This window comes from Globicephala melas, chromosome 1, assembly GCF_963455315.2.
Source record: "Globicephala melas chromosome 1, mGloMel1.2, whole genome shotgun sequence".
In the NCBI taxonomy this organism is placed as follows: Eukaryota; Metazoa; Chordata; class Mammalia; order Artiodactyla; family Delphinidae; genus Globicephala; species Globicephala melas.
In genome coordinates, this window is record NC_083314.1 from 182,087,715 (window position 1) to 182,109,769 (window position 22,055).

Sequence of the window (22,055 nt, forward strand, 5' to 3'; positions counted from 1 at the left end):
GAATGTTCAACTTTATGAGCTAGTCCCATGTCAGTAAGGATATGCTAAATTATGCAGAAATGACAAATGAGCCCCCCCCCCCAGTCTTAACAGATTACAACCACACAACAGAGGTGCATTTCTGGATGTCATTACATGCCTGTTGAAGGCTGACTGTGACTCTGTCCCATGTTATTTCACTCCGGGATTTAGGTGGAGAGAGCAGCTTCTACTTGGGACATTGACCATCTTGTGGCAAAGGAACACACTCATAGGTAGTTGGCTAGATTCTAACTTTAAGAAAAATTCCTGCAGCCATGCTTGGCAATAATAGGGCAGAAAGTATAATCTTCACACAAGGAGGGGCAGCAAATATTTCTGAACAATAAAAAGTCTACTGCAGGGCTGAACTGCTTTTCACCATGGTTGTTCTAATTTGTGCTCCTGTCAGCAGTGAGTCCCATCCTTGCCACCCTCAGGCATTTTCAGACTCAATTTTGCCAACCTAGTGGGTTTAGGATGGCATCTCACCATAGTCTTATTTTGCATTTCTGTCACGTTTTTATATATTTTGTGTTTCTTTTTTGAGAAATGCTTGCTCGTGTTTTTTAAACCATTTTAAAATTTTGGTTATTTCTCTTTTTCTTATTGATTCATAAAAGTTCTTTATGTAGTCTAGATACTAATCTTTGGTTACTTATATGTGTTATAAATATTTGTTTGCAATTTGTTTTTTCTCTTTTTAACTGTGTCTCTCTTTTTCTTTGTGGTAATAAGAGAAACGTTCTTAATTTAATATGGTTCAGTTTACAACTCTTTTCTTACATGGTTAACATTTTTTTTGGTGTCCTGATTAAAGAAATGCTTCTCTGCCCCAATATCATAAAGATATTTCCTCATATTTTATTCTAAAAGTTTTAAGTTTTGTCTTTTGTATTTAATTCTAACCTATCAGGAATCATTTTTGTGTATGTCGTGAGAAATGATCCAATGTTGACTTTTGTTTGTGGATAACCACTAGTCCCAGTACCATTTATTCAATGCTCCCTTTCTTCCCTATGGATCTGCAATACACCTCTGTCATTTATCAAATTTCCATCTATCCACAGGCGGTTTCTAGGCTCTCTATTCTGTTCCATTTGTCAGTTTGTCTGTCCGTGTGCCAATACGCACTGTCTTTGTTACAGTAGCTTAATAATAGCCCTTGATACCTGGCAGGACAAATCTTTAATGTCCTTCAATAAAGTTTCCTATAGTTTCTCCAGAAGTTGTACATCTTTAGTTAGATTTATCTCTAGGTTCGTTGTTGTTGCTTCTTAAGCAGTTTTTTTTTGTCGTCGGAGTAGAGAGATGTCGTTGATTTGCGTACATTGCTTTATAGCCTGCCTCTTTCCTAAGCTTCCTTTTATCTTCTGATAGTACGTATGTGGATTCTTTGGGGTTTTCTAGACACACAATCATGGTATTTGTCATAATAATAGTTTCTTGTATTTCTAGTCTTTTGTCATTTATTTCTTTTGCTTGGGGTACGCTTGACTTATCGTCAGGACCTCCAGTACAATGTGATAGTCTGTTTTTTATCCTATTTATAGAGGATACTTTCAGGGTATTTTTTGGGTAAATATACTTGATCAGCTTAAGGAAGTTCCCTTCTATTCCTGGTTAGTGCAGAGGGCTAGTTCTTCATTTTGTAATCACGAAAGGGTGTTGAGTTATATCAAATGATTTTTCTGGAAGAAAACAAAAGCATTTGATTACAGATGACTCAGTTAATTGTTCTATCACATTGACTTGGAGCTACACTTCGGGTAGATTCCAAGAAAATTACTGCCGGAAAGAAATTTAATGCAATAACGAGTGTAATAATAGGTATTCCTCCCTCCCCCTTAAAGGAAGCTGTGGTGTATGATATAATAATGTGTTCAGAAACATTTTTTGTTTTAATTTAAATAGATGAAGTACCTCCATTTGGCTCTTTCTTTACTGTTTTGATAAGAGTTTTATTTATAGTAAAAGATGAAGGTAATATTTATGGAGGATTTTTTGAAACTTTCTAGCCAATCTCACCAAACACATAAAAAAGTACGAATGGGCATGATTACTTTTCCAGAACAAGAACATTTGAGACTTGACTTGAGCACTTTGACCTTCTCTGAATGGCTCATATGCGGTCTCTGGGTGGGGCCGGTTGGTATTTTGGGAGCCTGACCAGGAGGTTTCAGGCAAAAATTCTGTTAACCTGGTATTCTGGTAAGAATAAGAGAACAGTCATTGGTGCTACAATCCTTTTAAAATAAGAGGCAAAGCAAAGCTGAGGGCGTTCACCAGTGCTGCTTCAGAACAGAGCTAGGTATAACTTTTTTCTCCCTTTTCCAAACTACAGCACTAAATTCCAACGTGGCTTTCACTCTCAGCTTTGGACTTTTGATGTTTAATTCTCTGTTGTCCATTATCCACAAACACAAAGGGACCGGTCATGCCCCACAGGCTTGGGTCACCCAGGCTAATTCATTTGTCCCAGGTTATAAACATAGAAAATCCACCATTTATTCTGCTTATCTGACAGAGGTTATGTTTATTACACAGACTGTACCATACTCTTATCATAGTATATTTTGGTATAATGTCTAAATGTTATAAATGAAAAACACAGGAACTTGGGGGTATGAGTCACCTTTCCCCCTAAATGACAGTTAACAAAGAATGAAAGTAAAGACAGAATTAAATGGTCCCCTTTGAGGATTAATTTAGGAAATCCAATAATTAAGTTTAATAGAAATGCATGGAAATTTCTCTAATCCAAATAAATGAACATATGTAGGGATGTACAAGTTGCAAACAGTTTTCTAAATGCTGCAAAACAAGCTTCGGTTACTTCTGAAGCAAATTTGGATTTTCGTCTTTGGTGGAAGGTATCACTCTGGTGGAAACTTTTGATACGAGGGGCCTACGGTGGCTAAAGTGGGTGTCTCCCTCCTCTGCAGAGCCGATCTTTCCACTGTGGGTGAGGTGTGCTCACGGACCACAGAGAGTGTGAGTTATGTGTGGTCTGTGTGTGGTAAGGCCAGAAGAGCAGTCATTACCTCTTTTTTTTTTTTTTTTTTTTTTTGCGGTACGCGGGCCTCTCACTGTTGTGGCCTCTCCCGTTGCGGAGCACAGGCTCCGGACGCGCAGGCTCAGCGGCCATGGCTCACGGGCCCAGCCGCTCCGTGGCATGTGGGATCTTCCCAGACCGGGGCACGAACCCGTGTCCCCCGCATCGGCAGGCGGACTCTCCACCACTGTGCCACCAGGGAAGCCTTACCTCTCTTTTTTAAAAAAAAACCTCTATAATAAAACACACATTGGTCATTTCACAGAAAAAAAGAATATCTAAGAAAAACGCTTATTTTTTTTAAAGTTCTATTCCTGTTGCAATGTCAAATCATAAGGCTAATTAATAGTGAAATAACGTGCTATTCTTTGTAAACGATGGAAACAGACTTTAGTGCCTAAGTACGAGAAAGATTTCAAGTTTGGGATTTCTTTGTCTCCCAACACCTGACTTTTTAGTCACATACAAACATGAATGCTGTTTTTTATATCAATATTGATTCAGATAGCTGTATTTCAAATCGTCACTGAAGGCTTTCAGTTAACACGTCTTTCACAAATTCACGGAAGAGGCTGATTCTGACAAACCCACTGAAGGGATGACTCTGAAATAGGTGACTTCTTCATCGGACCGGCATCCTCTGGAAGCTCTGATCAGCCCCGTGCTAGGACACGAAGACAACGGACCCACCTCCCCCTTGAGGGCTTTGAGGCCAGGGGACTGGTAAGAGACACAATGTTACCAGGACCTACTATGTGCCAGGAGTAGACAAGAGCGCTGATCTCCTGGAACTTCCAGCCTGGTAAAGAGACAGCAGTGCATCAGGGTGCCTGCGTGTTTGGTGGGGAAGGGGGAAAAGCACACGCAGCAGGGGTGGAGGGAGGACTTCCTGGGGACGGTGAGGACAACTGGGAGGAGTAGGTGGTATCTACTCAGGCTGTGTGTTTTCCAGAAGAAGCGAGGGTCCCAGGCAAATGGGAGTGAGCGTTGGGGTCAGGGAATGGAGGGGAGATGAAGGGAGCTGCAGGGTCAGCAGGGACCAAGTCCCCAGAGTTTAGAAGCTAAATTTAGAAGCTCGGATTTTAAACTGTGGACACTGACGGGGGAGCCAGGGAAGGGATTTGATGTGATTTGCGTTTTCAAAAGATCTCCCTGACTACAGTGAGGAAAATGGATTAAAGGGATGGGGGGCGCCTCCAGGAGAGACACATCTGGGGATGGGGCACAAGGCCCTGGTTCCTGGCTTGGGCAGTTGGGAAGACAGTGGTACTGTCAGCAGAAGAAAGAAACCCTGGAGGAGGAAGGGGCAGGTCCAGTGTCAGCCCCAGACCCTGTGGTATACCCCAGCGGAGGGGCCACATGGTGCAGGGGGTTGGGGGGGAGATGGGGGATGCGGAAAGGGGCATCGCAGAGGCCAGGGCGGGGTCTCCAGAATCCAGCAGGTGACGGTAGAGTCAGGACCATCCAAGGCCACCAAGATGCCAGGAGAGTTGACAACAAAACAGATACTGGCGGGCTTCCCTGGTGGCGCAGTGGTTGAGAGTCCGCCTGCCGATGCAGGGGACGTGGGTTCGTGCCCCGGTCCGGGAAGATCCCACATGCCGCGGAGCGGCTGGGCCCGTGGGCCATGGCCGCTGAGCCTGCGCGTCCGGAGCCTGTGCTCCGCAACGCGAGAGGCCACAGCAGGGAGAGGCTCGCGTGCCGCAAAAAAAAAAAAAAAAAAGACAAAGACAAAGAAAAAAACAGATACTGGGTTTAGCTACAAGGTATTAACCTTAATGGGAACTCTTTCAGGGGAAAGCCAGGCCGTGGGAATGCATGGTAAGAGACAGCAGGCGAACTCAAACCTTTCAAAAGTTAGATGGTAAAAGAAAGGTGATGGCATGGGAACCGGGGAGCCACCTGGGGTCCTGGGGTAGGGTTATCGAATAAAACACGGCACTCCCCGTTAAATTTGAATTTTAGAGAAGAGGTGAATAATTTCTCAGTATAAATAGGTCCCATGCACTATTTGGGACATGCTTTTAGTGAAAATTGTCTGTGGTTTATCTGAAATTCAAATTTACCTGGCGTCCTGTTTTGTTTTGTTTTTGTTTTTTTTGGCTGGGCCACGTGGCTTGTGGGATTTTAGTTCCCTGACCAGGGATTGAAGCCGGAGCCCTTGCAGTGAGAGCTCAGACTCCTAACCACTGGAACAAATTCCCATGGGCGACCTGTATTTTTATTTGCTAAATTTGGCAAACCTCGTTAAGGGGGAGTATTTGGTTCTCTTTTAATCAGAGAGACTTGAGCAAGGTGAGATGCAGATGTTAAAGGGAGAGTCTAGGGACTTCCATGGTGGCGCAGTGGATAAGACTGTGCTCCCGATGCGGGGGGCCTGGGTTCCATCCCTGGTGGGGGAACTAGATCCCACATGCATGCCGCAACTAAGGAGCTGGAAAGCCGCAACTAAGGAGCCCTGGAGCCGCAACTAAGACCCGATGCAACTAACTAACTAAATAAATAAGAGAGAGTGTATAACGGGAATCAGGTTGGGGGTTGGGGGTTGGGGGTGGGCGGGCGGGCAGTGCCTGAGGGGTGGACAGGGTGTGGCTGGAGCGCAGGGAGTGAGGGTGGAAGTATCCATGGGGGCCAGACGAATGCAGGTGCTGGGCTAGATGGAGGGAGGGGGAGCTGCCTGACAGAAGGTTCTCTGGGATCCTCTGCCGGTGTGGAGGGTGTAGGGGAGGCTGAAGGATGGGAGATAAAGAGCTCATTTTATTGGAGGGTTGGCGAGCTCCTTCCAGGTAAGAGCTTCACCCTGCAGAGGCGGCGGGTCCTGATCCACTAGGGCCGAGCTTCCTGCAAGGTCTCAGAAGACACCGAGTGAACTGCCCACCCCCCACCCCTGGGGCCGGGGTTTTCCAGGAGGGAGAGACAGAGGTCAGTGGGAGAAGGAAGTTGAAGATATTGGCAAGAGAGTTGCAAAAAGATTCCAAGTTCAGATTTTACACGTGAACTAGGTACTTTCTATAAAGGCCATTATAGTACATCATTCAATGTTTCTGAAGACAGGTTACCAAAAACACTTAACTCACAGGGTAATGTTAGGGCTCCGGCAGCAGCATATAGCAAAACAGCCTCCTCTAGTGCATGAGAATTTCAAGGAGGAAATGGACGTCAGCAAGGGAAGGAAGTCAACTGAAAAGTGCTGTCCTTCCTCTCTCCCCACTTTGAAACTCCCACTCCACCCCCAGCCTGCATGGGATAAGAAGAGCTCAGAGCCTTTGATACCAGAATATGGCTTTGACCATGACAAAGCCTGGGTGTACAGACTGGTGTATACATTGTGTACTGGAGAGAACTCACTGTAACCAGACATCATCCTCACCACCTAACATCACATTGTATAATTCTTTCTTCTTTATTGTCTGGCAACCACTGAATTTCTGCTGTGACCCTTGGAAAGTGCCAGTAACTGTGGGTTGAATGAACGAGTGAATGAATGAGATCAGGTAGGCACACTGAGAGCCACCCGCTTTTTGCATAATTTTCAAGAAAATATTTCTGCAACACCAACACCTTTCATTTATTGTAATAAGATCCCGCCAAATTCTCTTCTACCTTTTACCCAGTGAAGACAGAGGTTGGGTGAGTTGCTCTCTATGGTTACTAAGAGCTTTAAGATTGATAGCGGTTTATTTTCTTCCAACTTCGATCATGATTGCTGGTCTTAGCAGGGAGAGGGACTTGTAAGAAGGCTGAGCAACATATAAGTGTTCTTTTCCACTTTGGGGTGATTGGGGGAAAAGTTAAAGATTGTATCTTCCATTTGGGATGCATATCATTCCCTGATTTTGCTTCTGTTCAGAGGATCTGAGATGGGATTTCATCTTCTGCTCTTGGTGTTGGCAAGATCCTGTGAAATAAACACTTTACCCCGGTGTGGAAGAGACAACCTGTCAAACACTGAGAGCTGAGATGAGGTGGCATTAGACCAGCACATGCTGGCATACATAAGAAATCCTGGGTTGCGCTTTTTCAAGATTTCTTTTCACTCTTATTCAAGTCACATAACAAGCCAGAATCTATTGAGAACTCTTCCATCTGATACACCTGCTAAGACAGCTTGAGGCCATATAGTACTTGGGTTAAGTTCATGGGTGTTGGACTCAGCCAGTTTGAGGTTTGATCACTGCCCTCATGCCTTGTGGCTGAGTCAACGTATGCTCTAAGCCTTGGTTTCCTCCTTTGTAAAATGACATGGGGCAGTTGCTAAGATGACATAAATAAGGCCTGTGGCACCGTGTCCCTCACAAGCCAAGTGCTCAAGAAGCCATCTTATCATATTCTTATTAAATAAGCATGTACAATTCTATCGAGCAATTTAACATTTCTGATTGCAACAAATGCTGTTAACTCAGTGTAATTATAATCACACATCCTGCAATTATGGTGTTTCCAAATACAGACACCGGCTGGTCTGGTTCTAAGAGGCCCCAAGAAATCAATCCTAGCACAGCTGTCCGATGTGGGGATGCCTGCTTACCTCCTGTGCAGTTTTGCACTCCGATAACCATGGCTGTGTTCCATTTCTTCCTTCTTCACTGAAAAAAATACAGGAAGTTGAAATAGCAGGGACTTCCATCTAAAGTAAAACATTCCATGTATTAAGCTTTACAAGTGAATTCTGTGTATATGTTTGACAGTGGAACAATGTTCCCTTATTTTAAAAGACAAATTCCTTCATGGCTTGTGTAATGTTAATGAATAAATATGTTTGGTACATGAAATCACCCTACGCTATGCTTATTCCTGTGTCACAGAACACTTTTTAAAAATAGAATTCTTCTTCTGGCCTATAGATCTCAAATATGAAGCATTCTTAAAATAAAGTTAAATGTTCATAGAGAATACTATGGAAAAATACTGCTCTTTTAGAATTTTTAGGTATCAGTGCTTAGCCTTAATAATTTTTGAGATATAAATTTTAAATAAAGATATGGAATAAGAGCGTCAAAACTGTCTCAAATGATAAATGCTTAAATTGCTGCAGATAATTAGCAAAAACAAATTTGTTTTCCATGATGCATTTGCAATGATATTTTAAAATTAGGCCATACCACTCTACCATGACTTATTAATTATTAAGTTGAATTTTTTGTGCTATTTCTTAATATATATTTATTTATTATCTTTTGCTGTGTTGGGTCTTAGTTGCGGCCCGTGGGATCTTTGTTGAGGCATGCGGGATCTTTCATTGAGACGTGTGGGCTCTTTGTTGTTTCACGCGGGCTTCTCTCTAGTTGTGGCGTGCGGGTTTTCTCTCCTCTAGTTGTGGCACGTGGGCTCTGTAGTTTTGCAGCCCGTGGGCGCTCCCATTGAGGCGGGCGACCTCAGTAGTTGTGGCGTGCGGCCTTAGTTGCCCCGTGGCATGTGGGATCTTAGTTCCCAGACCAGGGATTGAACCCATGTCCCCTGCATGCACGGCAGATTCTTTACCACTGGACCACCAGGGAAGTCCCTAAGTTGAATATTAATACAGCAATGAATTTCTTCTTTCATGCTTATGAATATTTTTATAGAGCCCTGGAGGTGAAACTGCTGGACTATAGGACATGTGAATTTAAAATGTTTATAAGTACTGTGCAGCACAGGGAACTCTACTCAATACTCTGTAATGGGAAAAGTATCTAAAAAACAGTAAATGTATGTATATGGATAACTGATTCACTTTGCTGTACAGCAGAAACTAACACAACATTGTAAATCAGCTATACTCCAATAAAAACTAAAAAAAAATCATATAAAAGGTATGCAAGGTACACATATAGGGAGAAAAGTGAAGGAAAGCCATATTTTCTGATAAGAAAAAAGTAATATTTTAAAATATTTACCTGTAGATTCAATGAAATTCCATTAAGCTTTCTACAATTTTGTGTTTTTCATGGTATTTAACAAAAATTTTCTGAAAGGTATTTTGAATACCAAATAACCTGGCATATCTAAATCATTACTTTCAGAGAGGCCCTCTTCCATGTGCTATCCAGATTTATTATAAATATGGATGAATTGAGAGGAAATAGCTATTATTTGTTTTATATTTCAATACATGTTCCAAATTGATTAAAACAAAAATCAAAATATTTTGCATTTTAAAATGAAATAAAATGAAATAAAATAATATGTTTACAGGTGTTGCAAAATTGTCCTTTAACAGGGACTGGGGGTAAGGATGATGTAAAAGTTCTGGAAATAGTGGCAATGGTTACACAGCATTGTGAATGTTCATTTTTTTCCCAAAGTTTTCTAATGACATGTTTATAACACAGTTTCCTGTAATTCAATCACTTCTTTTTTATTGAAATATTGTTGACATGCAGTATTAAGTTAGTTTCAAGTGTACTCCATAATGATCTGACATTTGCATACATTATAAAATGACCAGCACAATAATTCTAGTAATCATCTGTTCACATACAAAGTTATTACAGTATTATGGACCATACTCTTTATGCTATATATTATATCACTGTTGCTTATTTATTATATAACTGGAGGTTTGTACCTCTTACTCTCCTTCACCTATTTTGCAACCCCACCAGTCCCCCCTTCTGGAAGCCAACTATTTGTTCTCTGTATCTGTGAGTCTGTTTTTGTTTTGTTTTTTAGATTCCATGTATAAGTGAGATCATACGGTATTTGTCTTTCTCTGTCTGACTTATTTCACTTAGCATAATATCCTCTAGATTCATCCATGTTGTTGCAAATGGCAAGATTTCTTCTTTTTCTTTTTTTTTTTTGTACTGAGTAATAGTCCATTGTACATATGCCACATCTTCATTATCCATTCATCTATTGATCGATGCTTGGGTTGCTTCTATATTTTGGCAATTGTAAATAATGCCGCAGTGAACATTGGGGTACAGATATCTTTTCAAATGAGTGTTTTTGTTTTCTTCAGGTAAATACCCAGAAGTGAAATTGCTGGATCACGTGGCAGTTCCATTTTCAATTTTTTGAGAAACCTCCATGGTATTTTCCACAGTGGCTGCACCAATTTTCATTCCCATCAACAGTGCACAAGAGTTCCCTCTTCCCCACATCCTTGCCAACACTTGGTATTTGTTCTTTTTAATAATGGCCATTCTGACAGGTGTGGGGTGATATCTTATTGTGGTTTTGATTTGCATTTCCCCAATAATTAGTGATGTTGCACAGATTTTCATATGTCTGTGAACATCTGTATGTCTTCTATAGAAAAATATCTATTCAAGTCCTCTGACTATCTTTTAATTGGGTTTTTTTGATGTTGAGTTGAATGAGTTCCTTGTATATTTTGGATATTAACCTCTTATTGGATATATTGTTTGCAAATATCTCCTCCCATTCAATAGGCTACCTTTTCCTTTTGTTGATAGTTTCCTCTGCTGTGTAAAAGTTTTTTAGTTTGATGTAGTCTCATTTGTTTATATTTGCTTTTGTTTCCCTTGCCTGAGAGATAAAACAAAAAAAATTGCCAAGAATGATGTCAAAGAGTGCTCTACCTATGTTTTCTGCTAGGAGTTATATGGTTTTAGGTCTTAAATTTAAGTCTTTAATCCATTTTGAATTTATTTTTGTATATGGTAAGAGAAAGTAGTCCAGTTTGATTCTTTTGCATGTAGCTGTCCAGTTTTCCCAAAACCATTTATTGAAGAGTCTGTCTTTTCCCCATTGTATTTTCTTGCCTCTTTTGTTGCAGATTAATTGCCCATATATGTGTGGGTTTATTTCTGGGATCTCTATTCTGTTCCAATGATCTATGTGTCTGTTTTAGTGCCAATACCATACTGTTTTGATTACATTCACCTTGTAATATAGTTTGAAATCAGGGAGCATGATACCTCCAGCTTTGTTCTTCTTTCTCAAGATTGCTTTGGCTATTTGAGGTCTTTTTTAAAAAAAATAATTTTATTTATTTATTTATTTTTGGCTGCGTTGGGTCTTTGTTGCTGCATGAGGGCTTTTCTCTAGTTGTGGCAAGTGGGGGCTACTCTTCGTTGCCATGCACGGACTTCTCACTGTGGTGGCTTCTCTTGTTGTGGAGCATGGGCTCTAGGTGCACGAGCTTCAGTAGTTGTGGCTCATGGGCTCTAGAGTGCAGGCTCAGTAGTTGTGGTACATGGGTTTAGTTGCTCCACGGCATGTGGGATCTTCCCGGACCAGGGCTCGAACCCATGTCCCCTGCATTGGCAGGAGGATTCTCAAACACTGTGTCACCAGGGAAGCCCCTATTTGAGGTCTTTTGTGTTTCCATACACACTTTGCTTTGAATTTATAGATTGCCTTGGGTAGTATGGTCATTTTAACAATATTAATTCTTCCAATCAATAAGAAAGGTATAACTTTCCATTTGTTTGTGTTGTCTTCAATTTATTTCATCAGTGTGTTATAGTCTTCCAAGTGCAAGTCTTTTACTTCCTTGGTTAAATTTATTCCCATGTATTTTATTCTTTTTGATGCAGTTGTAAATGAGATTGCTTTCTTAATTTCTCTTTCTGATTGTTGTTGGTGTATAGAAATGCAACAGATTTCTGTATATTAATTTTATATCTTGCAACTTTAGTGAATTTGTTTATTCTAATAGTTTTTTGGTGGTGTCCTTAGGATTTTCTATATATAATATTTCATCAACTGCAAACAGTGACAGTTTTGCTTCTTCCTTTCCAACTTGATTACCTTTTATTTCTTTTTCTTGTCTGATTTCTATGGCTAGGATTTCTGTTACTTTGTTGAATGAAAGTGGCAAGATTGGGCATCCTTACTTGTTCCTTGTCTTAGAGGAAATTCTTTCAGCTTTTCATATTTGAGTATGATGTTGTCTGTAGATTTATCATATATGACCCTTATTATGTTGAGGTATGTTCCCTCTATATCCACTTGTTGAGAGTTTTTATCATAAATGGATGTTGGATTTTGTCAAAAGCTTTTTCTGCATCTATAGAGATGATCATATGATTTTCATTCTTTGAAAATGAATTTGTTAATCACTTTGTAAATGTGATGTATCACTCTGATTGATTTGCAGATATTGAACCATCCTTGCATCTCTAGGATAAATTCCACTTGATCATGGTGTGTGATCCTTTTAATGTATTATTGAATTTGGTTTGCTAATACTTTCTTAAGGATTTTTGCACCTGTGTTCATCAGTGATATTGTCCTGTAATTTTTGTGTGTGTGGTGTTTTTGTCTGGTTTAGGTATCAAGGTGATGCTAGCTTTGAACACATTGGGAAGCATTTCTTCCTCTTCAATTTTTTGAGAACAACTTGAGAAAGACAGGTGTTGTCTCTTCTTTAAGTGATTGGTAGAATTCACTTGTGAAGCCATCGGTCCTGAACTTTTGTTTATTGGGAGTTTTTAAAATTATTATTATTGATTCAATTTCATTACTGGTAATCAGTCTATTCATATTTTCTATTTCTTCCTGATTCAGTCTTGGAATACTGCACATTTCTAGGAATTTACCCATTACTCTAGATTGTTCATTTTATTGGTGTATGATAGTAATCTTTCATTATCCCTTGTATTTCTGTGATATCAGTTGTAATGTTTCATCTTTTGTTTCTGAATTTATTTATTTAGACCTTGTTTTTTTCTTGATGAATCTGGCTAAAGGTTTATTAATTTTTTTATATTTTAAAGAATCAGCTCTTAGTTTTATTAATCTTCTCTATTTTTTAGATGCTATTTTATTGATCTGATCTTTATTTTTTTCCTTCTACTAACTATGCATTTTGTTTTTTTCTTCTTTTTCTATTTCTTTAGGCATAATGTTAAATTATTTATTCAAGATTTTTCTTGTTTGCTGAAGTAGGCTTGTATCACTATAAGTTTCCCTCCTAGAACTGCTTCTGCTGTGTACCATAGATTTTGGATTGTTGTGTTTCCATTTTCATTGTTCTCTAGGCATTTTTAATTAATTAATAATTTTGACATCTTTATTGGAGTATAATTGCTTTACAATGTTGTGTTAGTTTCTACTGTATAACAAAGTGAATCGGCTGTATGCATACATATATACCCATATGCCCTCCCTCCTGCATCTCCCTCCCGCCTCCCTATCTCACCCCTCTAGTGGTCACAAAGCACCAAGCTGATCTCCCTGTGCTATGCAGCTGCTTCCCACTAGCCATCTATTTTACATTTGGTAGTGTGTATATGTCAATGCTACTCTCTCACTTCATCCCAGCTTACACTTCTCCCTCCCCATGTCCTCAATTCCATTCTCTACATCTGTATCTTTATTCCTGTCCTGCCCCTAGGTTCATCAGAACCAATTTTTTTTATGTTCCATATATATGTGTTAATATACGGTGTTTATTTTTCCCTTTCTGACTTACGTCACTCTGCATGACAGACTATAGATCCATCCACCTCACTACAAATGACTCAATTTCTTTTCTTTTTATGGCTGAATAATATTCCATTGTGTGTATGGGCCACATCTTCTTTATCCATTCATCTGTTGCTTCCATATCCTGACTATTGTAAATAGTGTTGTAATGAACATTGTGTTACATGACTCTTTGAATTATGCTTATCTCAGGGTATATGCCCAGTAGTGAGATTGCTGGGTCATATGGTAGTTCTATTTTTAGTTTTTTAAGGAACCTCCATACTGCTCTCCATAGTGGCTGTATCAATTTACACTCCACCAACAGTGCAAGAGGGTTCCCTTTTCTCCACAACCTCTCCAGCATTTATTGTTTGTAGATTTTTTGATGATGCCCACTCTGACTGGTGTGAGATGATACCTCATTGTAGTTTTGATTTTCATTTCTCTAATGATTAGTGATGTTGAACATCCTTTTGTGTGTTTGTTGGCAATCTGTATATCTTCTTTGGAGAAATATCTGTTTAGATCTTCTGCCCATTTTTGGATTGGGTTGTTTGTTTTTTTGATATTGAGCTGCATGTGTTGCTTGGATAATTCAGAGATTAATCCTTTGTCAATTGCTTCATTTGCAAATATTTTCTCCCATTCTGAGGGTTGTCTTTTTGTCTTGTTTATGGTTTCCTTTGCTGTGCAAAAGCTTTGAAGTTTCATTAGGTCCCACTTGTTTATTTTTGTTTTTATTTCCATTTCTCTAGGAGGTGGTTCAAAAAGGATCTTGCTGTGATGTATGTCATAGGGTGTTCTGCCTATGTTTTCCTCTATGAATTTTATAGTGTTTGGCCTTACGTTTAGGTCTTTAATCCATTTTGAGTTTATTTTTGTGTATGGTGTTAGGAAGTGTTCTAATTTCATTCTTTTACGTGTAGTTGTCCAGTTTTCCCAGCACCACTTATTGAAGAGGCTATCTTTTCTCCATTGTATACTCTTGCCTCCTTTATCAAAGATAGGGTGACCATATGTGCATGGTTTATCTCTGGGCATTCTATCCTGTTCCATTGATCTATGTTTCTGTTTTGTGCCAGTACCATACTGTCTTGATTACTGTAGCTTTGTAGTATAGTCTGAAGTCTGGGAGCCTGATTCCTCCAGCTCCGTTTTTCTTTCTCAAGATTGCTTTGTCCCACAGGATTCCACTGGAGATGCCACTCTCGCAAGTCACGGGTAAAGAGAGCTGGCTCATTGATCAGTGATCTTTGATGTTGCTATTGCAAAAAGATTATGACTTGCTGAAGGCTCAGATGACGGTTAGTATTTTTTAGAAAGAAAGTTTTTGTTTTTTTTTTGGCCATGCCATGTGGCTTGTGAGATCTTAGCCCAGAGATTGAACCCACGTCCTTGGCAGTGAAAGCTCAGAGTCCTAACCACTGGACTGCTAGGAATTCCCAAGGAGGTATTGTTTTAAATTAAGGTATGTACGTTATATTTTTAGACACGATGCTATTGCTCATTTCATAGACTAGAGTATAAACATAACTTTTATATGCACTAGGAAACCAAAAAAATTTGTATGACTCACTTTATTTGGATATTCACTTTATTTCAGTGGTCTCGAACTGAACCTGCAATATCTCCAAGGTATGCCTGTAATATGGGTTGATTCTATAAACTGTAGAACTTGGTCATATAATAAGAGAATACTATGTATGAATGATTCACTTTGTTATAAAGCAGAAACTAACACACCATTGTAAAGCAATTATACCCCAATAAAGATGTTAAAAAAAAAATAAGAGAATACTATGAACAGCATTATACCAGTAAAGCCATTTGGATTCAGGGCTTAATTTGATGAAGTTTTTATCTCTGTTTTACTTAATTTGTCTAGAACTGATCTTTATGTTTGGTGTGAGGTAGGGATTCCATTTCATTCTTTCTTCTACATGGATTGTTGCCCAAACTTGCTTTCTGTTTACCAGTGCCAAGTAGAAATGTGGAGACAGTGTGCTGGGTGAAGTAGAAAAGAGTAGATTTATTGCTTTTCCAGGCAAAGGGGGCCACAGTGGGCCAGTAACCTCAAGACTGTGTGTCCCAGAAGTTCCCTGGTGGTCTAGTGGTTAGGACTTGGTGCTTTCACTGCTGTGGCCTGGGTTCAATTCCTGGTGGGGGAACTGAGATCCTGCAAACTGTGCGGCACAACAAAAATGAGCTTGGGGTCAGCATATAGTTAATCTCTTCCACCTGGTGGGAGTGTCAGTATCTGCAAAACAGCTTAAAGGACATGGCTCAGAATATTATCTATAGTCCTTGAGGAAAAACTAAATGTCCTTGACTTGTTTAACGGCTAAGTTATTATTTTGTATTGATTGACTGTTTCCCTTTTTTCATGCATTTTCTCACTTCTCTGATTAAATTTATTTTTTGGCTAAAGTTTTTCTACAGACAAAAGGCAGGCGGAGGACATGGGTGGGGGGTTCTATTCTGGGAAGGCCTCATAGGGTCCTGCTCGGTTACTGGATGACTAACCTTTCCCCACTTAGCTGCAATGTTGCTTTCAAAAACTCAAGTATCTAATTACAGATGAAGTGAAAACACAGTTTGGGGGCTTAATTAACACATTAAAATTCAAATAAAGCCTAGAAAAACATTCCACTAAGCACTTGTTATATTTCCCTTAGAAGGGGTTTTCAGAATGAATTGAAATGAGGAAAGTGGCATTCACTCCACCCCCACCCCCACCACGTTTCTTGTCTGGATGACAGAACACAGAATGTCATTTATCTCAAGCACTGATACAAAAATCTCTGTTGCCTTTGATATTTAGCATCTCAAACACTGGCCTGAAAAATGGAGAGAGCATCCTGCAATGTACATTCAACTCTTTTATTTCAGTTACAAAATGAAATTCCTAAATGAACTCTAGTGATTTTTGAATAAGAAACGATGGTTGGGCAATTCATGCCCTTGTTTGACTCTTATTATGGGGGATTATTTCTCAGTTTTGATCGTGTCAGATGATAGCTGTCTTTAAATTAATCATTGACAAGTTACTGATTCTAAGCAGCATTGCATTGCTCCTCACCTTTTTTATAGCATCAAAAAATTTTAATATCAATTTATATCACAATAAATTTTTTAAAAATTCACAATAAATAAAAAGAACAAAAGGAACCTGTTTCATGAGTGTAACAGTCTGTTCCAGAATCATCCTCTATTAAAAAAAAATTTATTGGAGTATAGTTGCTTTACAATATTCTGTTAGTTTATACTGTACAGCAAAGTGAATCCGCTATATGTATACATATATCCCCTCTTTTTTGTATTTCCTTCTCATTTAGGTCACCACAGAGCACTGAATAGGGTTCCCTGTGCTATATAGTAGGTTCTCACTAGTTATCTATTTTATGCATAGTATCAATAGTGTATATATGTCAGTCCCAATCTCCCAATTCATCCCACCCCTTCCCCTTTCCCCCTTGGTATCCATACATTTGTTCTCTATGTGTGTGTCTCTATTTCTCCTTTGTAAATAAGATCATCTATACCAATTTTTTCAGATTCCACATATATGCATTAATACTTGTTTTTCTCTTTCTGACTTACTTCACTCTGTATGACAGTCTCTAGGTCCATCCACATCTTTACAAATGACCCAGTTTCGTTCCTTCTTATGGCTGAGTAATATTCCATTGTATATATGTACCACATCTTCTTTATCCATTCCTCTGTTGATGGACATTTAGGTTGTTTTCATGTCCTGGCTGTTGTAAATAGTGCTGCAATGAACACTGGGGTGCATGTGTCTTTTTGAATTACGGTTTTCTCTGGGTATATGCCCAGTAGTGGGATTGCTGGGTCATATGGTAGTTCTATTTTTAGTTTTTTGAGGAAACTCCATACTGTTCTCCATAGTGGCTGTATCAATTTACATTCCACCAACAGTGCAAGAGGGTTCCCTTTTCTCCACAACCTCTCCAGCATTTATTGTTTGTAGATTTTTTCATGATGACCATTCTGACTGGTGTAAGGTGATACCTCATTGTAGTTTTGATTTGCATTTCTCTAATAATTAATGATGTTGAGCATCTTCTCATGTGTTTGTTGGCCATCTGTAGGTATTCTTTGGAGGAAAGTCTATTTAGGTCTTCTGCCCATATTTTAATTGGGTTTTTTTTTTTTTTTGATATTGTGCTTCATGAGCTGTTTGTATATTTTGGAGATTAATCCTTTGTCAGTTGCTTCGTTTGCAAATATTTTCTCCCATTCTGAGGGTTGTCTTTTCTTCTTGTTTATGGGGTTTTTTGCTGTGCAAAAGCTTTTAAGTTTCATTAGGTCCCATTTGTTTATTTTTGTTTTTATTTCCATTGCTCTAGGAGGTGGGTCAAAAAAGATCTTGCTGTGATTTATGTCATAGAGTGTTCTGCCTATGTTTTCATCTAAGAGTTTTATAGTGTCTGGCCTTACGTTTAGGTCTTTAATCCATTTAGAGTTTATTTTTGTGTATGGTGTTAGGGAGTGTTCTAATTTCATTCTTTTACATGTAGCTGTCCAGTTTCCCCAGCACCACTTATTGAAAAGGCTATCTTTGCTCCATTGTATATTCTGGCTTCCTTTGTCATAGATTAGGTGACCATACGTTAGTGGATTTATCTCTGGGCTTTCTATCCTGTTCCACTGATCTGTATTTCTGTTTTTGTGCCAGTACCATACTTCCTTGATTAGTGTAACTTTGTAGTATAGTCTGAAGTCAGGGAGCCTGATTCCTCCAGCTCCATTTTTGTTTCTCAAGGGTTGGGCAATTCACTCCCTTGTTTGACTCTTGTTATGGTGGACTATTTCTCAGTTTTGATCATGTCAGATGATAGTTTTCTTTAAATTAATCATTGACAAGTTACTGATTCTAAACAGCACTGCATTGCTCCTCACCTCCTTTTGCCAACAGAGTCTGTTCTGTGAATTTCCTCCTGAACTGAGTGCCTCATATTTTTTTAAAATTAATTTTTTAAAATAAATTTATTTATTTATTTATTTTTGGCTGCATTGGGTCTTTGTTGCTGTGTGTGGGCTTTCTCTAGTTGCATCGAGTGGGACTACCCTTCGTTGCAGTGCATGGGCTTCTCATTGCCATGGCTTCTCTTGTTGTGGAGCATGGGCTCTAGGCACAAAGGCATCTGTAGTTGCAGCACACAGGCTCAGTAGTTGCAGCCAGCAGGCTGTAGAGCATGGGCTCAGTAGTTGTGGTGCATGGGCATAGTTGCTCTGCAGTATGTGGGACCTTCCCAGGCCAGGGCTTGAACCCATGTCCCCTGTATTGGCAGGCAGATTCTTAACCACTGCACCACCAGGGAAGTCTTTTTTATTATTATTAATTAATTGATGTATTTATTTGGCCGTGCTGAGCAGCATGTGGGATCATAGTTCCCCGATCAGGGATCAAACCTGCCATGGAAGCACAGAGGCTAACCACTGGACCACCAGGGAAGTTCCTGAGCGCCCCAGCTTTGAATCCCTCTTTCTCCTGAGAGTTAAAGGTGATGGTATTAAGAGGTAATACCATCACCTTTAAGGTAATAACCCCTTCAGACGTTTTCAGTTTCAGTGTGGCCAATTGTAACTGATGCACTGAATGGTGTATTTTTTTTCTGCACAAAGCTGATGAAGAAGATCTAAGTTAAACATCTAGCCATGTTTAAAGACATAAAAAGTAATAGAAGGCAAAAAATTAATAAAAGATTTAAAGCAATTTCCAAGTCTGAAGAGCAACATGTTTTTTCCCTCTATTTCTCAGTGATCTGAAAAACTCCTCCCTATAACTTCTCACATATTCTATTGACTTTGTTTCTTTTCTGTATGATGTTTCCCAATGAATGTAGCGAAGACCCCATAGAAGCACCTGGATCTGTTAAGGTAAATCTCACTGTTGGATTTCAATCTGATGATGCCATGGATTCAAGGGCAAGGAGGTCATTGTCCCAGATGAAGTGGGTGGGGCTGGGAGGCACAGTGTGAGGAGCAAATCATGACAGGGAAGGCGAGGGAGGGTCTTCCTTCTTGCCATGTGCTGCCAGAGCTTGAAAGGTCTGCCCCGAGGGGGTCTGACCCCTGACTCTCATGGAGCAGGTGTCTGGAGGAATGGTGCATCCTTTAGCAAAGTGGTGGACGGCAGACAGCATGAGCTCACCGTCAGCTTGTGTCAGTTAGAGATCAAACAAACATAATCCATGTCCTCCCTACCTTCTCTTTATTTTCTTCTCACAGAGGGACCCTCCATACACTTCACAACCATCAGTCTCCTTCTCTGGTTTTGTGAGCAGGGTCCCTTGACGTCCATCCATGCACTTCTCATCCAGACGCTCTGGATTCCATCTGGACTCTCGCAGCCTTCTCAGTGGCCGCTTCCCTGTTCCCAGACTTGAGCTTCTCTCAGGTGTGTTCTTCCCTCACGAGTACATGGGGCTTGGAAGGTATATGGATCACGCAGGAAGGAAACACTTGGGGGGATCATTCACTGAACATCTCGCCAGAGCAAAACCAGCTATGGTGTCCCTGGACATCCATCCCTGGACTCACACAGGTAGATTTGGCACCAAACACTCAGTGTTCCGCGTTGGTACACAGTGCTGTTCTCTCAATGAGCTATGCCCCATCAGTCTGCCTGTCGTTCATTCCCAAAGTTGGTGTTGTAGAGGCAGCCAGAGCAGCATGGTCAAGAACAAGATTCTGCTTGAGCTCAAACCCTTCTCCCTCCTTCATTGCTGAGTCCTGGACCTGCCCCCTCACCTCGCTGTGCCCATGTTCTCATCCATTGGATGAGATGAGAAGGTAGGGGCTGTCATGAGGATGCATGAGTTAATGTTTGCAGAGAGTTTGATGCACAGTGAGAGCCAGGTTCGATGTTTATTAAACACACAATTTTAACATTCTCAAAATGTAAAGGAACATGAAATACAAATTTCAGATGGGTTCTCTGAGAGCTTTCAGATGGTCCTGAGCAGGCTCTGGTGCCCCAGTGTCTTTCCTTCGTCAATAGTTCTAGGTGAGCAGTGCATCCAAACTAAACTGCTGTTTGTCCCCTGGCATCCCTGGCATAAGGACCAGTGAGCTGATTATCCACCAGCCTTTACACTAAGAAATCAGTGAAGAGGTGCAAACCCAGATACCAGTCTCTGGGCAGGATTCAAATACCTCATTTTATCTGGGCTGGCTGCGGGTAGAGGGCAGCCCTGTGATGCACTACAGCGAGCCTGTCAGAGCAGCCAGACATCAATTTTATCTTTAGCTCTGCCTCCAACTCACTCTACAGTTTTTTTTAGAGAAGGAAGAAGCCATCATTTCTAATTGTAGAATAGAGTGAATAATTGTGTTTTTCCCCTTTCTTTTCAAGGTGAAGGATAGCAGGATGGTCATGTTTTCGTGGGTTGTAAGTTAATATAAAAACTTCAATAAAATATACTTCTATCATGGAAGCAACCTAAGTGTTCATTGGCAGATGAGTGGATAAAGAAGATGTGGTACTTATATACAATGGAATATTACTCAACCATAAAAAATGAAATATTGCCATTTGCAGTAACATGGATGGATCTGGAGATTATCATACTAAGTAAAGTAAGTCGAAAGAAAAAGACAAATATTATATGATATCACATATATGGAATCTAAAAAATAATACAAATGGATCTATTTACAAAACAGAAACAGACTCACTGGCATAGAAGACAAACTATGACTGCCAAAGGGGAAAGGGATGAGGTGGGGGGATAAATTAGGAGTATGGGATTAACAGATACACACTACTATAAAATAGATAAACAACAAGGACCTACTGTATAGCACAGGGAACGATATTCAATATCTTGTAATAACTTATAATGGAAAATAATCTGAAAAAATATGTATGTATAACTGAATCAGTTTGCTGTACACCTGAAAATAACACAATACTGTAAATCAACTATACTTCAATAAAAATATATATACTTCTTTTTTTAATTTAAAATTTTTTTTAAGTTTTTAAATTGAAGTATAGTTGATTTACAATATTGTGTTAATTACTATCATACAGCAAAGTGATTCATATATACACATATATGTAACTGAATATATATATGTGTGTGCATATATATATATATACACATATATACATTATTTTTAAAATATTCTTTTCCATTAAGGTTTATCATAAAATATTGAATATTGTTCTCTGTGCTAGGACCTTACTGTTTATCCATTCTATATATAAAAATTTACATCTAATAACCCCAACTTCCCACTCGATGCCTCCCCCAACCCCCCCCCCCCTTGGCAACCACCAGTCTGTTCTCTATGTCTGTGATTCTGTTTCTGTTTCATAGATAGGTTTATTTGTGTCATATTTTAGATTCCACATATAAGTGATATCATATGATATTTGTCTTTCTCTTTCTGACTTACTTCACTTAGTATGATAATCTCTAGTTGCATCCATGTTGCTGAAAATGGCATTACTTCATTCTTTTTTAAGGCTGAGTAATATTCCATTGTATATGTACCACATCTTTATCCATTCATCTGTCAATGATCATTTAGGTTGTTTCCATGTTTTGGCTATTGTGAATAGTGCTGCTATGAACATAGTGGTGTA